This window comes from Prunus mume, linkage group LG1 (genome assembly GCF_029339155.1).
Source record: "Prunus mume cultivar Tortuosa linkage group LG1, ASM2933915v1, whole genome shotgun sequence".
Classification (NCBI taxonomy): domain Eukaryota; kingdom Viridiplantae; phylum Streptophyta; class Magnoliopsida; order Rosales; family Rosaceae; genus Prunus; species Prunus mume.
The window spans coordinates 5,806,373-5,814,616 of NC_142698.1; positions in this window are offsets into that span (position 1 = coordinate 5,806,373).

The window sequence follows — 8,244 nt, forward strand, 5'->3', positions numbered from 1 at the left end:
AATTGAAACAGGAGCAGTAACTTCAAGTGGGAAGAACAGCACCAACAAGCTTTTGAGGAAATTAAGCATTACCTCTCAAATCCACCAGTTTTGTCCCCACCAAAGAGAGGCAGACCACTCAAGCTCTATGTATCTGCATCAGAGGTATCCATTGGGAGTCTGTTAGTTCAAGACAACAAGGAAGGAAAGAAACAGGCAGTCTACTACCTGAGTAGAACTCTGATAGAGGTGGAAAGAAAATATTCTGCAATTGAAAGACTTTGCTTAGCCTTGTACTTCACTGCTGTGAAACTCAGACACTACATGCTGACATATACCATCTACATTATTGCCAAGACAGATCTGATCAAGTACATGCTAACAAGACCAATGCTGAGAGGCATGATTGGAAAATGGACTCTGGCCTTGACAGAATTTGCCTTCAAATATGTTCCCCAGAAAGCTATCAAGGGACAAGCAGTGGCAGACTTCCTAGCAAACCATCTAGAAGAAGAAATTGAAAATATGGACTCTTTGGATATAGCAAGTGCAGATCTATTGACAAGAGCTCATACCTGCCTAAACAATCCTATCTATTCAGTTCATCTCACACCTTGGAAGCTATACTTTAACGGGTCAATGACTGACATCGCTCACAGGTGAATTGTTTTGGAAGAACCACTTGGAATCGACATTACATCTTTCCAATTGGATTTCCAGTGCACCAACAACAGAGCAGAATATGAGGCTCTAATCATAGGCCTAGAGATGCTGATAGAACTAGGAATCCAATATGTGGAAATTTTAGGAGATTCCATGCTTGTCTTGAAACAGATTGCTGGGGAATACAAGTGCCTAAGTCCTTATCTAGTCTCTACTTGATGGCGACTAGGAATCTTCTGACTCGAGAAGCTACTTGGAAGCATATCCCAAGGAAGAAAACTTTGCAGCCAATGAACTGGCTCAGCTTAGCAACATGCATACAAATGCCTGAAGATTGTGTACAAAGAATCATCAAGATAGGGAAGAAAAGTCTACCATCTATTCTGACCAGGGGGATGGAAATAGATGTCAATTCTGCTGTAATCATCAAGATGATTGGAGAAATCCTATCATGACTTACTTACGATATCCAACCCTGCTTTCTGAAAAGAGAGTCAGAATCATGACTTTGAACTACCTTATGTGGAATGAAGATTTGGTCCGAAAGAGTAAGGATGAGGTACTTTTAAGGTGCCTTGGAAAGAAAGAATACATGAAAGTCATGGAGAAAACTCATGAAGGAATCTGTGAAGCTCATCAAGGTGGAAGGAAAATGTGCTGGTTGATCAGAAGGTATGGCTACTCCTGGCCAACCATGATGAAAGATTGCATTGACTATTCCAAGGGATGTGAGTCTTGTCAAAGGCATGGCCCAACCCAGCAGGCTCCTTTAGTTCTCATGAATCCAGTGGTAAAGCCATGACCCTTTAGAGGATGGGCAATGGATCTCATTGGCAAGATCTATCCAGCCAGCAGCCAGCAACACTGTTTTATTATTGTTGCTACAGACTATTTCATCAAGTGGGTGGAAGCCAAGCCTATTAAATCCACTACATCTCAAGAGATCATCACCTTCATAGAAGAACAAATTATACAGAGGTTTGGCATTCCAGAATCAATCACAACTGATAGGGGATCTTCTTTCATATCTAGAGAGATGCTAGATATGGCAGAGGCATTCAAATTCAGACTGCTTCAATCCACTCCCTATTATGCTCAAGCTAATGGACAGGCAGAATCAAGCAACAAAGTAATCATCAGCATTATCAAAAAAATGATTGAGAAAAATCTGAAGCAATGGCATGAGAAGCTATCAGAAACTCTGTGGGCATATAGAACTTCAAAGAGAAAAGCAACTGGCATGACCCCTTATGCTCTAACTTATGGCCATGATGCAATTCTGCTTATGGAGATAGCTGTTCATCCCTCAGAATTGCTCACCAACATGATCTGGTTGGAGAAAATTACTCTCAAGCCATGCTGCTAGATCTAGAAGGATGGGATGCAAGCGACTGATACCCTCAATAAACTACTGACAGGAAAGCAAGCTATGTCAAGGGCCTACAACAAAAGAGTAAAGAACAAGAGTTTTGAGGAAGGAGAGATAGTCTGGAAATTAGTTCTGCCCTCTTGGAACACATGTGGCTGGTTATGGAAAGTGGTTACCTATATGGGAAGGCCCTTTCATAATCAACCAGATCCTTGGAATGGGGGCATACAGGTTGCAGGATAGAGATGGAGAAATTCATGCAGCCCCAATCAATGACAAATGGTTAAAGAAGTTTTATCCAACCATATGAGATTCACAGGCAGTACAAACAGATCCTGGGATAGAGAAGGGACAACACTAAAAAGCTTTTATTTCTGTTTAGAGTCATCTTTGTTCTAAGTTGTTTAAAGTTTGTTCCTTTTGTACTTCTGTTTATTTCATCAAAAGAAATTAAAACACCCGAAAATTGCAACAAGGAAAATAAACTTTATTTAAAATAAATAGCCATGAGGCCTTCCCCATGAAAAATTGTTCATCATGAAGAAAAAACTAAAAGGGTAAATAAATAACAGAATCAGAACCCTAATTTCTTGAGGGTTTCTTGCAAGTTGGTCTTCTTAATGGAGAGTTCCTTTTGAAGCAACACCCCCTAATGAATTGAAGGCTCTGCAATCTCCAAAGCTGGCCTGAAGCTGCAACCATGCTCGCACAAGGAAAGTAGCCTTGGTCTTGGAGCTCAGTCTAGCCCCGAGCCTGCTCGCACCTCCCTCGCATTTTGCCAATTGCTTTGCAGCTCCTCAATCTGCTTTTCCAGCTTGTCCTAGTGGACTTAGCCTCCTTGTATCCTCGCCACCATCCGTCCACTCGCCTTCTGCAAAATTAGCTAAGTTGGCTTCGTGAGTAGCCTTGCAGTGAAGTCTTGAAGTAGGGCTTGAGATCCTCATAACGATCATGGAGGTTGAGCACATCTCTTGCCGGCCAAGAGTCATCTCAAGTATGGGTTTGGGGGCCACATTCTGTCTGTGCAGCAGTCTAGATCCTTCATCACCGGTCAATGGCTTCACTATCCTCATCCAACTCCGATTTATTACACTGCGATCTTCACCTCTCCATAGCCTCCTTCACTGCCTTGGATTTTGCCTTACCTACAGGAGAGCTAAGCATCTTCAATCTGTCTAGTTGGGCATCTAACTCCATGGCTTGAAACTCTGCCAGTTCTAGATCAGCAAAGGAGGCCGTGGCAGATGAACCTGGAAGGGAATGAATAGGCATATGCAAAAGGAAGCATAAGTCAAAATCAGCCAGAAATAGAAAAGAAAAACCCCAAAAATATAATGAACACTTACAGCAACAATTGGGGGCTTCAAGGCTAGTCACCACCGACAGGGCACCAACAGATCTGGGCACTTCTACCTAGAAAGACTATAGTGATTAAAGAAGCGAAAACAAAATAGAATTGCAGAAAATGTGAGCAGACTGGAAAAAATTACTAACTTCGGAGCAGAGGCATCCACTTGCTCCAGCCTGGAACCACCACACTGTCTATAGGTTCGATCATGATTGTCCCGCTGTTCTCACCACCGGAACAGAAAGAGAGTGTTCTGCCTCTAGATCCTCAAACAGGCCAACTCGAGCTAGTCACCCCGCCTTGTATCTTCTTGTTGTTTCTAAGCCGGGCAATACTCTCTGCTATCACCTCAGCAGAATTTCCTCCTACAGATGGACAAGTCGATGTAAGGAATAAAAGACAAAGAAACTGATACAACCAGAAAAACAAGACTCACCTCTTCTTCCATTATCTTGGCCTTCTCCTAAGGCCCCTCTCCTACTTCTTCCAACTCTTCCAGCTCCTTCTCTTGCTCCACAGCCTCAAAAGCCTCTCTCAGCTCTTCATCCGTGTCTGAAGTGGCGTTGGGAGCCTGCAGTTCCTTCTGTGGCCACATATTCCACCACCGTCCTCTTTCTAAGCCTTTTTGACTTAGAAGGAGGAGGAGAAGGACCTTCAGCTGAAATAAGAAGAAAATAGGCCATTAGAACATAAGCCAGAACATAATGAAGTAAGAAAATTGCCAAAATTCACCTGAAGTCGCAGAGTTGAGCTTTCCTTTCTTTTCCTTCTCGATGTAGGAGTGGCCTCAACGGAGTCTATTCCGCTTGATCTTCTTCTTCTTCTTCTTCTTCTTCTCTCCGTAAGGAAGCTCCAAGTCCCAACAGCTTATGACAGTAAGTAACTACACAAGAAATGACAATTTCAGTAAATCAATCCAGCAGGAAAAGGTAGAAGGAACAAAAGGATAGAAAATTTACCAAACACTTTTCCAAATGGGCAGACTGACCACCAACATTCTGTGTCAAAAAGGATCTGGCAGACAGAACAAAGTGTTAGATATCACCATTATGAAAAGAATAAACAGAACAAAACAGATAGAATTGAGACACTACCTTCGGAAGTTGGGCATTAATGTCCTTTATGATCTGCACCATAAACTTGTGAGTCTCCTCTCCTGTGACGAACAACCCAACCATCCCAAACCATCAAAAGCACCGCCAAGGTAAGATCTTGAAGCGCGACTTAAATCGAGCCTTCCACCAGCGCCAAAATCGCGAATCTGCAGGAATTGGGTTCCCGTGATGGATATAGGGCATCTGCTGATTGTTGTTTATCTTGTTCATCGCATACCGCATCCTTATGCACCTCCAGTCATCTAGGTTCCTCCAAGAAGAAGCCCGATTACAGCTCCTATAGGATTTGAGTGGAATAAGTCGTGGTAGCCAAGCCGCCTTGCACAAAAGTTAGGGTGATACACTTCGCCCCAGATGATAATTGAGAGGCTTCCCACCTCCATGGGGCAGTCTCTTGGGAGGGTCACACTCACGAACTTCTTCCCAAATCAATTCTAGCCGCTTCTTCTTCCGGCTCTTTCTCAAATAAACGGTATCCAAGCTGGAACCAAGGATAGGTTCTCCCGATCACCACTTGCCACCGAAGGTCGATCTTTCGCGGCACTCAAGAACATCGTACTCTTCAATAGAACGCTGGCACTTCACGACATCAATGGTCGAGCGAACTCCAATCTTCGCGAACTATATCCGGGAATCTCGATTACGGGAAATAGACACGCAACGATCCGGATCATCCAAAATGCACCAGAGCGACAGATTCGGCCGGATTCGCAGGTGGCGATGCGTGTTCTTGAATAGATAAGCCGAATCAGGCCCAAGTCCAACATCGATAGTTGTGCAAGGCTTCGCAGATATACGTACTCAGCGAATCGCCAAGAGTGGTTAAGCGTAATAAACTGTTCACCTAATACAAAAGGAACAACATGTGCTTTGTTGGTCCTTGTCTTTCTCGTATTGAATTTTCTCGTAATTGGAGAAGGAGCATTCTGGTTGATGTGGGTGGAGAGATGGTGAATGGCTTGGCTAGTTCTCTGGTTCTTCCTCTGTGATAATCATGAACAAGATCAACGTGTCTTCCATGGAGCCTAAACCCAAAAATCGAGCCATGTCCAGTGAGTTGGAGCCATGGGGCCTATCACGAAAGTCAAAAGTATTCTTGGCGAATTCCGTAAACACAAGGCAAGCAAGCGTGTTTTATCTCTGTTGATGATCGCTTGGATGTAAGTATGGCATCGTAGATACCAGCCCGCTTCTAATGAGATCCATATCTTGGAAGAAACCTGTCAATCCAATCTACCCATTTCACTGAACTATTTCTCACTTTGTTGGACGGGAAGGACCGGCTCGATTCTTGCTAACCTAGGAATGAGAAGCCGAGCAGAAGTGCTCTCAAAACATAAGGGAGCCTCAAAGATCCTTCTTCATCAGTTCTGCCATCTCGGGAGGAACATGACCAAACCAGTGAGGCCCCAACACCAAGGTATTCTCGAACAGATGAAGGACATTCTCATCTAGGTTCTTTTGGGCAAAAGGATGGAGCTTGCTCCTAACCTCTATCACATGTTTGTCAATCCCAGTCCCAGTAATGTAATCGGGAGGAACTGAAACAGAGGAAGACTAAGCACGGGATTTTGGGAAGACATTTCTCAGGCCTGTTTTGTTAAAAAACAAAAGAAGTTGAGAAAAGGTAGTTTCTAGCAAGGAAGGGATGGAGTTTCGAAGAGAAGCTCAAAGGAGCAAGGTCAGAAATACTAGGTTTTCGGATGAACAGGAGCAGTGGGTTTCAAATTTCTTTTATGGAAGCTCGAAAATGTGGGAAAGAGAAGACAGGAACGTGGAAAAGACAAGGCATCATTTGATAAATGACTAGCTAGTAAAGAGCTAGTAACTGAACAGTTTCCCACGAACTCTAGCTCGGTGGGAAGACGTGGCGACGTGGGATAACGAAAGAAATTGGCACGCGCCAATTTAATGGGCAATTCATTTAAGTCTGAAACCGTTCCAAAAACAATTCAAACTTAGGGGCATTGTTTGGGCCTAAATTAAACGTGCCCAGCCCAACACGGAGAAAGCCCAATAAAAGCTACAGGACTCAAGCGGTTTGGGCTTTTGCAAAACGGAAGGCAAAGCCCAAAGTCCAGAGAGGCCCAGCCCAAGACTCATCAAAATGTGGCAAGCAAACTTGGGCCCCAAAAGAAAAGCGATTACCTTTGGGCTCGGACAAATCCGAATGGGCCCAAAGATGATTAAAAGAAAAGGAAGAGACCCGTTTTGAACCCACATGACTACCAAAATGGAAAAGTCAACAAACTCAACTGAGTTGATTGAGAATTAATTAAAGCAGGTCAGTGGCAAAATGACTTCTCTAAATTTCTGCCACCAGAAGATCAAAATCCTTCTTATATATTCAAAAATATTGATTTCACTCCAAGGAGGCACCATCCTTTCAAGAGATACGCATGCCATATTTTCAAAAAGAAGATAAGTAGGAGGACAGAGAGTTGTTCATCTGGGAAATCAAACTAACCATTACGGTTGAAAACTCACAAGGGGCACTTCAAGTGGGAAAAGGAATTAGGCTTCTTTTAAAAAAAATAGGGAAGTGATCTCAAAGATTGATTGATAAAAGCCTATCTGACATAATTAAAACAAATCATTCCCTCTCTTGTATCTCTTTGCAGATCTTTGAAAGGATTTGCCGCCCATTATTAAAAGAATCACCCTACTCCAGAAAAACATTTCTTATAAATACAAGAAGGAGTAAACAGGGCAGACAACAAAAAAATCCTACATTCAAATCATCAACCAAATAAACAACTCAAAATCAACTAGAAGCTCACTTGAATTCCAAGTGAAACCAGCTTTAGATCAGAATTCCCAAGGTTCATACTTAAAAAATAAGTCATTTAAAACGAGATTTCTCTCGTTACAAATTTGGTTCAGCAAACAACCAAGACAGTAGAGCTTGAGCTTTTCCCAAACATGAAAACCTCAATAAATTTCACATCTCTCTAGCCCAAAGTCCTCAAGAATACCACTTCGCCCTCTCACCTTGAAGTATATTAAAGCTCTACCAAAATTGACCTTTGGTATCGATTTACATGAAGCTTAGTAGTTAAAGTTGTTAATAGCTTAGTCCAAATTTTATATTTTCAGTCCGGCCGGATCGAGCCTCCCATCTAGACAAAAATGGAGTTCCAACTGTCTTTTTATCTTTCTAGCTTGGGTATTTATTTTTATAGTTTTGTAAAAGGCGATTCGCCTAAGACACTTAAATTCCATCAACCGTTCGGCGAACAACCTCTTTTATTGAGATAAATTGTTAAAGTCCTCACCAGTCTGAGGTAAGAAAAGAACTTACTTGGGGGATATTCCTCACCCAAATTCACAATCGTTTGTTTATAGAAATCAATGACTTGAGGCGCAAGTTATCTACTCTAGAATAAGTCTGCTAGGATCTTCATTGCTAGCAGTGGCACGCTCATACACCAAAGAAAACTGACTTGTTGACCAGTCAATGGTTTTTAAGGCAATGGGGAACTTTGCCCTTCTATCTCAAGAGAAATCACAAAACGGGGTGAACACCTTCCCAAAGAAGGAGAGAAGACCCACTCCTTGAATCTTGACCCCCAAACACCTGCCACCAGTTGTTTATCCACTATCTCCCTTTGTATTCTTCTTATTGCTCTGCCTATTCAATAGATTTGGTATCCTAATTCTATCCCTGCTTTTTCTCTGTTCATAATTGCAGCTACGAACTTACGGCAATAGTATTATCATACATTTCTTAATACTTATTTTCTGATTTTTTGTTTACTTAGAGGATTGCA